Genomic DNA, 17,612 nt, shown 5'->3' with positions numbered 1-17,612 from the left:
CAAGAGATTCAAATCTTCTCATGGCCCTGAAGAAGCTGTATGTAATATTGGAACAGGAATGAGCCATATTTTGTGAAGAAGAATAAAGAAGGTCATACTAATAATCTTTCTTTGGAGCTAGTGAGAAATTTTGAGTCATGAGTTATTTTTTCTTTCAATATTGGGCTCAGTATTTTTTTATATAACTTGTGAATCTTACATTGAAATCAGTACAGAGTGATAAATACATAGGGAAGGGAGTTTATTTTTCTATTACTGACAGCTGTGTTTAATTTAATGACAATACTTAACCACATACTTAAATGTGAGCAGAAGACTGTGGGGGGCAGTTGTGTGTTTTTCTTATTTAAGACTGCTGAAGTTGTAAGAAGTTCTTCAGTTATAAACTCTAGATATGTTATCACAGGCATATAGAGGAATTTCAATCCAGCAACAAGGCTGCTCCAGCAATAGATAACATTGAAAGACTTAGGTCAGTGTGATCTGGCTGGAATATAGTCAGTCCCTTAGTACACACCTTTAATCCCTTTGGCTGGAATACACATGCCCTAATCCCTGTGGCTGGAATATAGATATGACATACCTTTAATCACTCTGGCTGGAATTTAGTACACACCTTTAATCCCAAACAATGACATCTAATTAAGGGGCAGACAAACTGATGAATCAGAGAAAGATTTGACAGAATGAGCCAGATATAGGATATAGTCACCCAACTCTCACAGGAATACTCAGGAAAGAGAAGCTACTTAAGATCAGTGGAGAGAGAGAGAGAGAGAGAGAGAGAGAGAGAGAGAGAGAGAGAGAGAGAGCACATGCAAGGGAGTTCTTAGAGACAGTACAGTAGAGTTCAGGAGCAAAGTACAGTTCAGCTCGGTTTGGTGTAGTTCAGTTAGGTACAGTTGAGTTCATGAAGTTCTTGGAGTTCAGACTCAGTTCTCCCAAGCAGAGCAATTCAGTGAGAAGTAGAGAGAAACCAGTTTGATCCAGTCAGCTTGGAGAGAAATTATGAGCCAGAGCAACTGAGTTGAACCTGTCAGCCAGAGTTCAGAAAGAACTAGAATGGGTGAGTTTATTCAGCAGTAGGTCTGAGATGCTGAAAACATTCTAGGCCTAGGTTAGCAGACAGAGGCAAGAAGCTGAAGCCTTCAAGGTCTTCTGGGCTTGCAGAAGATTAGATTGTACAAAGGCTGGAAGCATCCAGTCTTAGGCTTAGGCATAGTTACATAGAAATGGTCTGGGCTCACTCCAGGCTATGTATACATACAGCTTGGGTATGGTTCTCATCTCATCCCCTCTTCTAAGCAAATAAAAAATGTACAAAGGGCAGCATGAGACAAAAGCTACAGTTGTCAAAAGATTCTATCATCTCAGGAACAATCCCAATAAAGAAATTAAACAACAAATGTTTGGAACAAGACTGTATATTGCATCTCCAGAAATAATGGACTATTCTAAAATAATAATGATTAACCTATGAGGCACAGAGAAGGAAAAAATAGAATATTAGGGAATTTTTCTCTACATCTCATGCACAGTGAATTTTTTTAATAATCTAGAGGAGAAGGAGTGCATACATGTCATCCCAGTCTACGTGGAGGAGTCATGAACCAAGGGCTTGACAGAAGAAGAACAGCAAATTCCAGAGAAAATATTGTAAAAGGCATTTATATGGAATTGAGGGGAATTCCAAGGAACTCACATTCCTTGGAAATAGGTACTCTGAAAAATCTAGTTTATCTTTAGAAAGCTTTTCACTATAACTTTACAAGTTTGCATTAGAACAAACTGAGCCTTGCATAGCTCTATTTTATATGTGTGCTAGTGATCTGAGGAAGTACGTATGACTAGATATGGAATGTCTTCAAAGGCTGTCTTCATGCTCCAGAGGCTGAGACTGTGTGCTGTTCAGTCCACAGCTGCCCCAGTCTGGCAGCAAAGCCTGAAGAGCTGATGTTCTTCAGTAAATATTGGTAGGTCACGAAGCTAGGTTCCAGTGTCCTCAGATAAGAGCAACAGAAGGATGGATGATCTCACCAATATAGATGTTAGTAACGTAGATGGGCTTGTGAGCAAATATATGAAGGCAAGCAGGTGGAAGGCAAATGCTTTTCCCTCACACTCTCTTTGTTTTTGTTTTTGTTTGATCCAGTCAGCTTGGAGAGGAATTATGAGCCAGAGCAACTGAGTTGAACCTGTCAGCCAGAGTTCAGAAAGAACTAGAATGGGTGAGTTTATTTAGCAGTAGGTCTCAGATGCTGAAAACATTTTAGGCCTAGGTTAGCAGACAGAGGTAAGAAGCTGAGGTCCCATTCATTAATTGTTAATCTTAGAGCCTGAGCTGTTGGTGTTCTGTTTAGGAAGTTGTTTCCTGTGCCAATGAATTCAAGGCTCTTTCCCACGTCAGAGGCAGTCGTGGAGAATGACTGCTGTGGAGAATGAGCTGTGCATTGGCTCTATCTGAACAGGGGATCTAGGTTCTCTGCATGCATTGTCCTTGGTTGGTGCAGCAGTTTGTTAAGGCTGCCACCGGCCTTGATGGTCTGCTTCTGGGGCTCCTGAAGGCTCTGGGTCCTTCCATCCCCCTATTCTTCCACATACTCTCAGTATTCCACTAGAAGTGAGTTCCAGCATCGGTCCCAATCCCTTGATGGATGGAGTCTCTGAAAGGACATCTATGTTGTGCTAATATCCACTTAAACTAAAGTCCAAATGGATTAAAGACCTCAACATAAAACTAGACATGCTAAATCTGTTAGAAGAAAAAGTGGGCGAGAGCCTTGAATTCATTAGCATAGAAGACAACTCCCTGAAAAATAGCTCAGGGGCTAAGATCAAGAATTAATAAATGGGACCTTGTGAAACTGAAAAGCTTCTATAAGGCAAAGGACACTGTCAACAGAACATAATCACAGCCTACAGACTGGGAAAGGTTCTTCATCGACCCTACATCTGACAAAGGGCTAATATCCAAAATAGATTTTTAAAAAACTCAAGACATTAAACATCACGAAACCAAATAATCTCATAAAAGTAGGGTACAGAGCTAAATAGAGAATTCTCAACAGAAGATTACTGAATGGCCCAGAAACACCTAGAGAAATGCTCAACAAGCTTAGTTATCAGGAAATGAAAACCAACATGACTTTAAGATTCCATCTTACACCTATCAAAATGGCAAAGATAAAAACTCAGGTGACAGCACATGCTGTCAAGGATATGGAGAAAGGGGAACACTCCTCTATTGCTGTTGGGAGTGTAAACTTGTACAATCACTTTGGAAATCAATCTGGCACCTTCTCAGATAATTGTGAATAGTGTAACCTCAAGTCCCAGCTATGCCACTCCTGAAAGCTGCTCTACCATACAACAAGGACATTTGCTCAACTATGCTCCTGGCAGCTTTACTCATAATAGTCAGAATCTGGAAACAACCCAGATGTCCCTCAACCAACGAATGGATAAAAAAAAAAAACTGTGATACATTTACACAAGGAATACTATTCAGCTATTAAAAACAAGTAACTCTTGAAATTTGCAGGCAAATGGATGGAACTAGAAAAGATCATCTTGAGTGAGATAACCCAGACCAAGAAGACATCCATGGTATAAACTAGGTTAGATATTAAGAGTTCTTTAGAGGATTAAAATAAAAAAATAAGTTAGAAGTAAATAAATACACAGACACCTTTAAATGGCTATTCCAATGAGCATTGAGGCAAGAGTAATACCAATTTAACATGAAGAATTGGCTGAAAACATTTTTAGAATATTTAAAAGGAATATAATAGCAAGAATCATAAAGCAACAGTTCAGATGATTAACATCTTATTACATATAATTTATTATATGTTGCTTTCTAAATATTATAAGAGAATTGCCTGTACATTGAGTCTTGCATGTTCTCCAGTGGCTCATTATTAAAGACTTGGCCTCAAAGTGCTGTCATTAACAGGAAGTAATGCATTAAGAAGTGAATAAAAGTAACTATCAAGATGTAATATGAATGAATTAATAAAAAACAAATAAGTGAAGACTAGTGAAATGTCACTGGGGGAGCTCCCTAGGAGCCCTGTGTCCTTCCTTTTCTTTTTTGCCTCTTTTAAAAGAAGTGAGTGGTTTTCTCCTGCCACACACTCTTGTAAATGTACTGCCCAATCATAGACTTAATGTTGAAAGGTCAATTAAGCATAGACTCAATCATTTAAAGCCTTGAGACAAATATATTCCCTCTCTTTCATAGTGATGTAAAGTTGACTAATGCAGATCTTCCTTTAATATGGCTATTATTTACTTAACAAATATGCACATGGCTCTATTTATGCTCAGAAATTGTACTTGGTTATAAGGATTTAAATATTCACATGCTCTACCCTGGCTTCCTATCCCCAAACACATTAAAAAGTTCCTGTTTCTGCCTCTAACTCTTTATACCACTGTTTTCTTTCTCCGTTCCCTTGATATTCTACTTCCACAGACCCTCACTAATTTCTTCATTTCTATGGGTTTTCCAAACGGAACACACTAACTGAAGATTAAAGCAAACATTCACAAATGAGATAAATGTGTCACATTTGCCTTTTTTGTGTCTGAGTTACCCCATTCAGCATGAATGCTTTCAGATCCATCCAGTTATTTGAGAATTTCAGAATTTCATATTTTAACAGCAAAATACCATTATAGTGTATAAACATGCCATATTGTCATTATCAGTTCCTAAGTTGATGAGCATGTAGTCAATTCCCATTTCCTGGCTATTTTGAGTAGGAGATCAATGAGCACACATGAACAGACACATCTGTAGTAGGATACAGAGTCCCCTGGGTATATTGTCAGGAGTGACAAAGCTGGGTCACAAAACAGACAGTTTGAGCTTTGTGAGAAACTTTCATACTGCTTTCCGTAGTGATAGCGCCAGTTTCAATCTCATCACCAGGGAATAGTTGCTCCTCTTTTTGATCCACACTAGTAAGTTTTTCATTTTTTATAATCTTATCCATTCTGACTTGGGTAAGGTGAAATTTCAAAATATTTTCAATTGCCATTTCCTTGATGGCTAAATATATAAAAATCATTCTTTACACATTTCTCAGACATTTGTGTTTCATTTTCTTAGACTCTCCTTTAAGGTTCATGTCACAATTTTAGTTGGGTTGTTTGTATCCTTGATGGTTACTTAAAAGAAAAACATTGTTACATTCTAGACAATAACTCTTTGTCAGGTGTATATATAATAACCCCCTTTTTCACATTTTGTAGTCTGCCTCCTTCTGGAATGATGATGTCCTTTGAGGTACTAAATCACTTTAGTATCATGAGGTCTTATTTACTGTTTATCTCAATGTTTATCCCATCCCTTGTATCCTCCCATTCCTCCCCCCCCCCACATTTTCCCATTATTCCCCTCCCCTATGACTGTTCCTGAGGGGGATTACGTCCCCCTATATATTCTCATAGGGTATCAAGTCTCTTCTTGGCTACTTGCTGTCCTTCCTCTGAGTGCCACCAGGTCTCCCCCTCCAGGGGACATGGTCAAATGTGAGGCACCAGAGTATGTGAGAAAGTCGTATCACACTCTCCACTCAACTGTGGAGAATATTCTGACCATTGGCTAGATCTGGGAAGGGGTTTAAAGTTTACCTCCTGTATTGTCCTTGGCTGGTGCCTTAGTTTGAGCGGGACCCCTGGGCCCAAATCTGCCTATCATATTGTTCTACTTGTAGATTTCTAGGACCCTCTGGATCTTTTTATTTTGCTGTTCTCCCATGCGTCTCTCATTTAGAGTCCCAATAGGATGCCTTCCCCTCTGTCCCAGTTTCCTGGTAAGTGAAGGCTATTAATATCTACATGACCAAATCTTGTTCAGAAAGTTTTTCTTATGTCTTTCAATTCAAGCAAGTTAATATCCTTGTGTTTTCTCTATTAGACTAAGGAGAAGTGGGAGTGAAGTTGAAACCCCACCCCTAGATCAGCAATTACTGACTTCCTGATAGCTGCTGCAAAAGCACTTTGATTTGTTGTTTCACACAAGATTCTCCACAATGTTTTTCTCATGTGATATGGATTAAAATATGTCATAAAAGTTGCAGCCTAAGAATTTTACCCGTCATGCTATCCACACATAGAATCCATAACATCACTTTGTCTTTTAATATGCCTGAGTCTTCTAACACTCTGTCAAGGATCTAGACATAACAGGTTGAAGTAAGTGCATTGCACGGATGAATATTTTAGTCAGTAGAAAACATGACAGAGTTAACAAGCATGTGATTGAACAGAAAACATAAGCAATGATTATACATCAGACTGAATTCTGAGGCTTATAAGACAGCAGATATGGATAAATCTGATTTTCATCACCTGTGACATTTTCACATGGTGAAATAAGCCTTTCTGAAATATGTAACATTTTCCAGTATTTGCAATCACACTGCCACTGTGGTTTTCAGACAGCCTTTGTTTACCAAGTTCTTTTAAAAATCAGGAAGACCCTCAATGCCAGTAGCCTACAAATTTTTAGGTCTTTAGATTTTCTTCTTTTGTCAGTTCCATTAAATTATATTTAGGATGTTAAGAGGGAAATAAATACCTATTGGTTTACTTTTTATTCTTTTTTTTTTTTCTATTTCTCTTCCCATAACTTCCCTTTGTCCTTTCACCATTTAAAAAAATTTATTAATTGAAAATGGGTTCTTCTCTCATACAATACATGCTGACAATAATTTGCCCTATCTCTACTCCTCCCACATCCCCCATCCTCCTTGGATGTATCCAAGCTGCACTGACTCTTAATGCTGTCCTAATTTCGTCACCAGTGGAAAAATTTCCAGCAGTTTATTTATGTAAGATATTCAAATACTCTTGATGAACAGTATTTACAATATCAAAAGTGGTTAAAATATATGAACACAATGGCAGCAGGCCCAAAGGACATACACGAAAGCTGTACATCTGCGACGAGTGTCTTGTAATGTTATTCTCAGTCTTCAGGAAGAGAATATCTGCAAGGGCTCCTTAGGAAACGGAGGTAGGAAAAGATTTGGAGGAAGAAATTGTTAATTCATGGGGAGGAAGGCAAATATAGGTTTTCTAAATAAATCAGACATAGGAGCAAACTGGATATTTCATGATAGATCCAAGGGAGCATTGAAAGGACAACAAAGTCAGTAATTGTTTAGAAATGTACTAGTCCACCTGTCTTTAAGGAAGAAGAAATTTTTTGGTTGACTGTGGTTTCCTGCGATGATGCCCATCTGTTGCAAAGAGAAGTTTCCTTAGTATTAAGGACAATGCTTTATTTGGGCAGAAGTAACACAGCTAAGTGATGATGGCTTTATAACTTTGTAAGAGAAAAAATCTGCAGTGTGGGGAAATGGTGCTGTGAAAGGTATGAAAAAGTACATTGGAGACATGAAGAAAATATTGCATGTAATCATCTCAGAGCCACGTCATCAGCCATGTTCAGTATCCACTTAGGGAATGTTGCCGCTTCCTAAGGCACAACTTTATTTTAGCTGAGGGGAATTGTTGTTGAAAACGATAATGTTCCTTAGTCAACAAAAATTAATAAGCATTTTATGAATGCAGAGGCTTTAGGAAAATTTTATTTAGGGATATTATATAAACCTTTAAAAGTTGTAAATTAATTTCTGGCATTACAGATAAAAAAAAAATCTCTTTGAAAGGTTTCCACTTATTTGATGCATTTTAGAGGCCTTTTTCATGTAAAAAGGACCCTGAAAAAATGAGGAAGAAATGGCGGCAGACAAATGGTAATTGGGTGAAAGAACTCACATTTCAGAGTATAATCTGGAGAGGCGATACTATTGATATGTTACAAGAGAAAAGTGCACAGCAGGTATCGGGTACAGAAATAACAGACTGAATGAGTTACGCATGTAGGAGTCGGGTTTCGAAAGCACCAACTTTGGGTGCCCACGACTGAGCTAACTGTGATGTCTGTGTTCAGTTATCTCGCTTTGTCCTTCGCAGTCTGATGCAGAGGAACCCATGTTTTCCATCACAGAAACCTTTTTGTGTCATGTGTGCATTGTAAAAATGTCGGACACGGGCCCAACTGTCTTCCTGGTCTCTCAGTCATGGCTTTTCTTTGTAGAAATCAGATTGGATGAGCCAAATGTACTGCTCAACAGTCTGAAAGAAAGTCACCATCTGAGGAAAGATTTGTGCAAGGATGCTCGGTGCCAAGGGACTTAGTATTTGGTTCTGAATTTGTTACTGAATAACACTGGTCACACTCTCCCCACCCACCATAATTTTGAGACAGTGTCTTACTCTGTAGTCCAGGCTGATTTATGACTGACACGATAGCCCAGGCTGCTGCTGTTGTTTTTAGATTTTCCATAGTTCAACCCTTATTCTGACTTTGCGTCTCCTGGTTTCTTTGCAAGAACAATGGGGGGAGTGTATAAAGTACATCTAAAAATAAATCCTAGCTGATGGCTAAAAACATTATTCAAGCATGAAAAAATAAAATAATAGATTAAATATTTACTTTAGTAACATATTGTTTTTCACAAGATATGCTGATATTAAAATGCTACTACTACTATTTTATCTTTGGCTATAAAGCTAAGATTGCCTACAACAATTTTATTGTTTATTGTCATCATTAAAAAAATAGAAGTAAAGACATTTATGCCTATAAAAGACCACACCTGATAAATAAATAACACAATTTACCCTAAATATATGTAGATTATATGCATGTAAATCATGTAGCATATGGTATGAGCAATCCCTTGTTCTTCAACTAAATTATGTCACAGTTTTCAATCTGATACGACAGAATTAATATTACTTACACTCAACATGGTGGAAATGAAGACTTAAAGGAAAATGCCTAAGACAATACAGAGTAAATGTAACGGAGCTGAAGTTGCAAGTCGACCGAAGGATCACAATAGCAATTTTTTACCACTGAAAAAACTAAATACTATAACAAAAACCAAACAAATCAAAATAAAACAAAAAAAGGGTTAATGTTCAAAACAGATGATGTCTGTGGGTCTCTGGATCTGTTTCCGTCAGTTGCTGGGTGAAGCCACTCAAATGACAATTTTGCTAGGCACTTGTCTGAATATATAGCAGAATATCCTTAATAGTGTCTGGAGTGGGCTCTCTCTCATAGCAGGAGCTTCAAGCTGGGCCAGTCATTGGTTTACCATTCTCTCAATTTCGGCTCTGTCTTTACCTGTGAACATCTTGTAGACAGGACAAATTAGGGTCAAAGGTTTTGTAGCTGGGTTCATGTCCCAATCCCTCCATTGGAAGTCTTATGTGGTTACAGGAGATGTCTATTTCAGGTACTGCCGCCCCCCACTCCTAAGATTCTTAGCTAGGGTCATCTTCATAGATTCCTGGGAGTTTCCAATGCCCTAGGTTTCTAGGTTGTCAAAACTGATGAAAACAGATGCAGAGACTCACAGCCAAATATTAGGTGGACCTTGGGTAATACTGCAGAAGAGAAAGAGGAAGCATTGAAGGAGTCAGAGAGATCAAAGACACCACAAAACAAACAAACAAACAAAACTACAGAATCCACTAAGTTGAGCCCATAGGGGCCCACAGAGACTGAACCACTGAACAGAAAGCATGCACGGGACAGTTGTACATCTTGGTCTTCCGGTAGGACTCCTAACATCAGGAGCAGGGCCTGTTTCTGACTCTGTTGCCTGCCTCTGGATCCCTTTTCCCTAATTGGTCTGCTTTGCATAACCACAATAGGAGAAGGTATCCCACTCCTACTTAAACTTGATATGGCAAGGCAGGTTGACACCTATGGGAGGCTTCCTCTTCTCTAAGGAAAAAGGGAGAACAGGAGGATGGGGTAAGTGGGTGAGAGGGAGGGACTGGGAGGAGAGGAGGGCGGGGAAGCTGTGAGAGGGATGTAAAGTAAGTAATTTAATTAATTAATGAAAATTATCACCAAATAATTAAACAAACAAACAAACAAACCTCATGTCCGAGAGTACATTCCCAATTCACAGACCTAAACCTAGAGGCCATGCCACAATGCTTAAGGAATGGCGTTAGGGTTAAGAGCGCACGGGGAAGAAAGCTGTGTAGAACCATGAAAAGACCCCATTGCTGGCCATAGCCTTACCCTGACTCCCTTTTGCTTTAGTTACTGTTTCTTCTTTCTTTAGTAGGTGAACATACTGTTTTCTGGAGTCAGTGTGACTGAAGACTTCTGCCCGTTTTCTGGAACTTTCATTTAAGACCACTGCAAATTAAACCTATTTGGTATATCTTATTCCAAAGTTTGCTGTGCACCCAGAAAGTACACTTTGTGTTTCCTGTTTTTATCTCCTTATGCATAGTGTATTTTTAAAGAAAAAGTATGTCATTAGTGTCTTCTGGTTACTTTATATGACTGCAATGCTCGAACTTAAAGGTTAAAACCAAAGCCAGAATTTTATGTTCCCTCCAATTTCAAGTACTCACCTTTGGAAGGCTCTGAAGAGCCACAGAATAGCCATCACATGCCCACTGCCACTCCAAATGGAAGTCAAATCTTCAAAGCATACCCAATATTTAAACTCTGGCAGAAATGCTAAACTAATTATCTTCGGAAGCAGGATTGTGCATGTTTATTTTGTGATTTAATAAAAAGCTGACATAGCGGCCATTAGCTTCCCAGAGTGTGCTCCGTTTAATATGCAAAACACACAGAAATTAACATAGTAATTATGTTAGAACTAACAGGATACAAACATTTTAAATGGATTTAACACATTAAATAATTCCATGTCTTATGTGGCCCTGGTGTCTTTCACAGATGGTCACAACGTTTCCTAATTTGTTCTACAGGTAGTACAAATTAATGTGATTTTCTTTGACTCTTATTCCTTTTTAATGTGGACAGATAGCTTTATTTTTATAGTAAATTTATTGCTACCCTGCTCAATATGTGTTTGGTTTCCTTCATAAAGACGATTTGCGTCCTGTTGAACATAGTGGCTCTTTTTGCATCCAACACTGATAACATGGAAGGAAGGAGCAAGTTAATGAGAATATATGTCTTTTATGTCTCAGACTGCACAAATGTTAATGACATTCACACTATTCCACTAGGAACACTGCTGGGAAACGGCTAGAAAGACGGCTTGGTGGCTAAGAGTGCTTATTCTTGCCGCAGATCTGTGTTTGATTCCTGGAACCCACATGGCAGCTCGTTGACTCTCCATAGCTCTGGCCCATGGTACATGGACCTCCAGTGAGCAAAACACTTATACACATAAAATAAAATAAATAAATCTAAGAAATCATTCCTTTTATAACAATAATTTTAACACACTAATTATTCACAATTTACCATTTTCTAGTCAGGGTACTAGCATAAATTACACTTGCTATAATTTCAATTTCCCTATCATTTGTGGAAACCGTTTAAATAAGACAGAGAAAATGGACATATTTCCCTCAATATTTCAGCTATGCTACATGAACAATGTTTTGTAATGTTTCAAGGAAATAAATAAAATCATCACAAGTTAAGTAATCATATATGCTTATATGTTTAGTTTGCTTATTATTATCTTTAAAAGGCTCTCATGTAGTCTAGGCTGACTTTAAACTTGAGATCTTTCCTTCCTGAGCTGAAATTACAATGACCAAAATACTTAGCTGCAGTAAGAGTTCCTCAAAAATACGACAAGAGTTTCTCTGAGGAATGTGTGCACTGCACATAAGTAGAGAAAGGAATTTTAAGTGGTTGAATTAACCTGGATTGTTTCATTAAAGAAAATGCTAAGGAAGCAGTCAATGAATGCCAAAATCACATGTAAACTAAAGAAATTGGGAATCAGACTAAAAAGATTGTTTTGGCAAAGGGTAATATATTTCAATCATTAGAAGACAGTAACTGTCACAAATGCCTTATGCTTTTCTTAAATGATTCATTTATTATTATGAAAATGAAATAGAAGTCATCAGTGAGTTTTGCTTATATTCAGAACATGTCAAGTACTACTGTTTTGGAAACTAACAGGTTAAACATAAGAAGGGCACGGATGTTAATGGCATTCACACTACTCCACTAGAAAACATCCCTGGAAAAGTGGCTAGAAAGGTGACTTGGTGGTTAAGTGAACTTATTATTTTGCAGAAGGTCTGTGTTTGATTCTTAGCACCCACATGGCAGCACATGACTGTCCATAACACCTATCCTTTTCTTTCTTTATTTTCAGTTTTTTTCTTCATTTTTATCTTAATTTTAATTGAATTGCAATAACTGACACTTATATGTCAGCAGCAACTAACAACTGTCTAGTTGGTCACATGGTACACACAATGGGGGAAAACATGCTTGGTACTTGAAACCTAGCCAGCTTCCTGAGACTAGTGAGGTGATGCACATTAGAGAGTAATCTACCACTTGTGCTATTTTGCTGGATCCTCACAATTCACTCCTACATTCTTAAACTTATCTTTCAATCCACAGATACATGTAGCTACCACCCCTGACCAAAGAAGCTTCTCCTTCCTCCAAATGAAGGCTATACCAGAAAACCACAACAGAATACAATGTAGAGAGATGAGTCGATCATGAGAAGCCCAGCCTCAATGAACACATCTATGTCACAGCTCCAGCATCTACGGCCCAGCAATCACTGTGGGAAAGTGTCAAGAGGCAGAGTACCAGCAACTTTGTATAAAGTAGTCTTTGCTAAAAATGATTGCATAAATAAGGCAGGAACAATGGTAAGATCCATGGACACAATAATATTTTGAAGGATTTTACCCCTTGACAAAGAACTACCGGTTCTTTTTATAAAGCAGACTTTATCTTATCAAACCAAATAACAAATCCTTCTTAATGGAAACATCAAGGTTTTTTTTTTGTTTTCTTTTTTTCTTCTTTTTTATTTGTTAATTTATTCAGAGTACATCTCAATTGTTATCTCATCACTTGTATCCTCCCATTCCTCCCTCCCTCCCTCTTTCACCCTGTTCCTCTCTCCTATGCCTGTGACAGAAGGGGACCTCCTCCCCTACCATATGGTCACAGCCTATCAAGTCTCATCTTGGTAGCCTGCTTCTCCTTTCTCCGAGTGCCACCAGGCCTCCCCACCAAGGTAAAGTGGTCAAAAAGACTTCATATCAGAGTCAGTTCCCTCTCTCCACACAACTAGATCTGAGTAGGGGTTCAATGTGTCCTGCCTGTATTGTCCACGGTTGGTGCAATAGTTTAAGTAGAGCACTCTGGGTCCAGATCTGCCTGTTATGATGTTCTTCTTGTAAGTTTCCAGGAGTGTCTTGATCCTTTTATCTCCCCATTCTCCCACACTTCTCTTGCCTAAAGCCCCAATAGGAGGCCCTCGCATCCAGAAGGATTGAGAGACATGACATATCTTCTTTGAGATACTCTAAAATATAGCAAGTATATATACACAAAGGCAAGGAAGGAACAAATATGCTGATTTAGATTGGTGGATTTTAGCTAAGAGGGCTATTGTCTCAAGAGGATATCCAAATTCTGGAGAATATATTCTGTCTTAAAATAGTCCACTCCTTGGAATATACCCAGAAGATGCTCGAGCATACAACAGGGACATAGCAGCCTTTTTCATAATAGCCAGAACATGGAAACAGCCTAAATGTCCCTCAGTAGAAGAATGGATAAAGAAACTGTGGTACATTTACACTATGGAATACTGCTCAGCTATTAAAAACAAGGAATTTCCGAAATTTGTGAACAAATTGATTGAACTAGAAATGATCATAATGAGTGAGCTAAGCCAGAACCAGAGAGACTCAAATAGTATATACTCACTTATAACTGGATACTAGCCCAAGGGACATGTCTCATGAAAGTCTTCACTTACCAGGAAAGTGGTATAGAGGTAAGGACATCCTAAGGTGAGAGAATTATAGGAGATAGAGAAATAGATGAATCCAGAGGGTCCTAGGAACCTACAAGAGGAACACTATGATGGGCTGACCTGGGACCAGGGGTTCTGCTCGATCTATGGCACCAATCAAGGACAATACGTGCAGTCATCATCAAACCCCTATCCAGATCTAGCCAAGGGACAGGACATTCTCCACAGTTAAGTGGAGACTAGGGAGTGACTTTCGCATGAATTCCGGTGCCCCATATTAGGCCATGTCCCCTTGATGGGGACGCCCATTGGTACTCAGAGGAAGGATAGCAGACTACCAAGAAGAAACCTGATACCCTAGCATCATATTCAAGGGAGGAGGTCCCCCTTAGTCACAATCATAGGGAAGGGAAATTGGGTGAAAGTAGAAGGGAGGGAGGAATGGGAGGATGCAAGGGATGGGATAGCAATTGAGATGTAATATGAATGATTTTATTTTTCAATAAAAATAGTATCATATTAAAAAAAATAGTGAGTTAAATATCCGTTGAATAGAATTCATGAATATTTCCAGACATCCTCAAATATCTGTGAGCATATCACTCACAAAAAGAATTATCTAAATTATCAATAAAAATATTAGTGTTCATGATGTTGGGATCTAAACCTATTGACGTGTACAACACCCTGAGTCTGAGGATCATGTTGAATGATGCCATAAGGGAGCAATGACTCAAATCTGATGGTGGGACACTGCAGAGGCAATGGATGGCTTGGTTCCTCCACATATAATTCATGAATGACAGAGCAGGGAAAAACAGCGAGAAAAAAGAAAACAGAGGTGACCCAAGTGCACAGAGGCTTCAGACTCATGCTTCAGTCATAAAATACGGCTCCTTTCATAGACTCCGGTACATGATGCTACACTGTAAGAGATACAAGATTGTACCTGGATTTTTTTTTTTAGAGGAAAATCCTGGAATCCTTCAGCCTTAATTTACTAGGTTTGGCTATCCATTTCTAATTTGCCAATTAAAGAGAAAAACAATGGCAACAAGCTGGGTTAGTCAATAGGACCATATTTGGGAAAGAAACAAAGAAAGGCGTTTAGTGATCCTAAGTCCATCTTTCAGGTACTAACATAAGGTGTAGGTTAAAGATGGTAAGAATTGCCACAGAGGGAACAAAGAGACATGTACAGTTAATCTCTCAAGAGGGTCCAAGGCAAGAAACATAGATAACATGTTTCTGTCATTCTACAGTGCATGCATATATAGAATAACAACAAATACACAGGGGAGGTGATTTCATTGCTAGTTTTTTCCCAAGTGGTTATGTTTTTCCTGATGGTTCTTGATAAGGAAAACACAGGTTACTTACATGAATATTCTTTTTTGTGTGCTTTGTTTTTTGAGACAGGGTGTCCCTGTGAAGCCCTGACTGTCCTGGAACTTATTTTGTAGTCCAGGCTGGCCTCAGATCAGAAGCATCCTCCTGCCTCTGCGTCAAGTGCTGAGATTTAAGGTGTGTGCAGCCACCACCCAGTTCATTTGAGTCTTCTAATATTAAGCTTTAGAATCACATATTACACATGACAAAATAAACCTGTGTATGTGTGTGTATGTGTGTGTGTGTGTCTGTGTCTTTGTGTGTGTGTCTGTCTGTCTGTCTTTCTGTCTGTGTGTGTTATGCATGTGTGTATGTTAGGAGGCATGGAAGAGGTTGCATCAGAATCCAAAGAGATTCAGAGACCTTGCAGACAGAATCTGGGAGGCCAAAAAAGTGTGGCAATAATGTCTATGTGAGAATAAAGTGGCAATTTGGGCTGAAGAACTAGAAAATATTGTTTCTTTTGCTGCCACAGAATCAGGATGTGAGGACAGAGTTGAGCTGTACAAATAAAGTTCAGGGCCTTATAAGCTGTTAAATGTAAAGATAAACACTGGGTCCACATGATCAAGTAGGACGAATCATGGATGCCAGTTCCATTAGACAAATGGTCAGACTGGCATGTGCCATTTTGAGTAAATCACATCCTTGGCAGAGACCAAGTTGAAGTCCTTGGCACAGTTGGCAGTTCTCTGCCTTTCCTTCTCATAAACCTACTCATTTGATGGACATGACAGGTGAGTGGAGACATTTCCTTTACAATGTTGAAGCCTCCTTTTGATGGGATCTAGTTAAAGGAATTGTGTGCTTTCCTGACTAGTGTGTCTGATGAAAGCTTTGGCCTATTTATTCTAATATGTAGTAATGCACCCATGTTCTTCTATAGTCCAACTTATTTTGATACATTTATACAGCAGGATCCTTCCTACTTTTAGAAGACAGTTCTTCCAGTCTGGACTTATAGGCAGTGTTGGATAATGACATTTGCCTGGCCAAGGCCATCTGCAAAACCACTGTCTTATATACCATGGAGTAATTAGAACTCATAGAAGTACTTTGTGAGGTATGGCCTAATTGTTCAGAATCTCAGTTCTGGTTCGGTAAAGAGTCTAAAGGTATCCTTATCATTGTAAACACCTGAAGGATCAACCTGGTTCTCAGAAGACGAAAACTTCTGTTCCAACGCATAGGCCTCCTTTGCCCTCATGAATTATTGCCCTAATGTGGTCCATCTGTGAAGTTCAGGAATTCAAAATGACTCATGGGCCAAAGTTAGGAGTCAATGCCTTTTAGAAAAAGTAGCTTCTAAGTGCCTTTTTAAAATATTTATGAAGTAACTGGTTCTTTGGACACAGACCAGATACTTGATAATGTTAACAATTTATTATGTAATGTACTGTAATGATATAGTAAATGTTTAAAAATATATAAGCCCTTGTGTTTTAGAGATGATGCTAAAATATTTAAGAATAAAGTGATATGTCTGGAATGTGCCACAAAGTGATACAAAAGTGGAGGTAATACAGTGCACAGTAACACAGTGAAACAATGGTCCATGGATTGGCAATTATTTATTTTTTGTTTGTGTGTTTTTATTTTTTAAATATTTTATTAATTTATTCATATTACATCTCAATTTTTATATCATCCCTAGTATCTCCCCATTCCTCCCTCCCTCCCGTTTTCCCCCTACTCCCCTCTCCTATGACTGTGACTGAGGGGGACCTCCTCCCCCTGTATATGCTCATAGGGTATCAAGTCTCTCCTTGGTAGTCTGCTATCCTTCCTCTGAGTGCCACCAGGCCTCCCTATCCAGAGGACATGGTCAAATATGGTGCACCAGAGCTCATTGAAAAGTCAGTCCCGACTCTCCACTCAACTGTGGAGAAGGATTGGTAATTATTGATGACCAATGATGACTATCTAGAGGAAAATACTAAAAGAGAGGGTGTCTGAAATACTTGTATTATCTTTTATAAAGAGCAATAAGAATTTACTGATGCTTCTATTACCTCTAAAGTGATACAAACTCAAATTATAATTCCTCTGGTGTTTTATAAATTCATCATATTCTTTTCAATTGATTAACTAGAGGAAACAGTTTTGCTTTTCAATCAAAATCATTGAATTTAAATTTCTTTTTATTGTTAATTTTATGTTGTTGTGTATCTTTTTCCCATTATGCATATTTTATTCTTTTTCAAATGTATAATTCTAGTGCCTAATATTAATATCTGTATACTGAAAATTATACATGAAAATTTATTAATGCCTTGCTGTAGAACAAGTATTAAGGTAAAGCAATCTACTTTGTGCATGCCATGTCCATTTGGACATCATAGAGTAATATTTCCTGTGGGTTTACATAATGCTTGA

The sequence above is a fragment of the Acomys russatus genome, chromosome 26 (assembly GCF_903995435.1).
Source record: "Acomys russatus chromosome 26, mAcoRus1.1, whole genome shotgun sequence".
NCBI lineage: Eukaryota > Metazoa > Chordata > Mammalia > Rodentia > Muridae > Acomys > Acomys russatus.
This window is presented reverse-complemented; position numbering follows the sequence as displayed.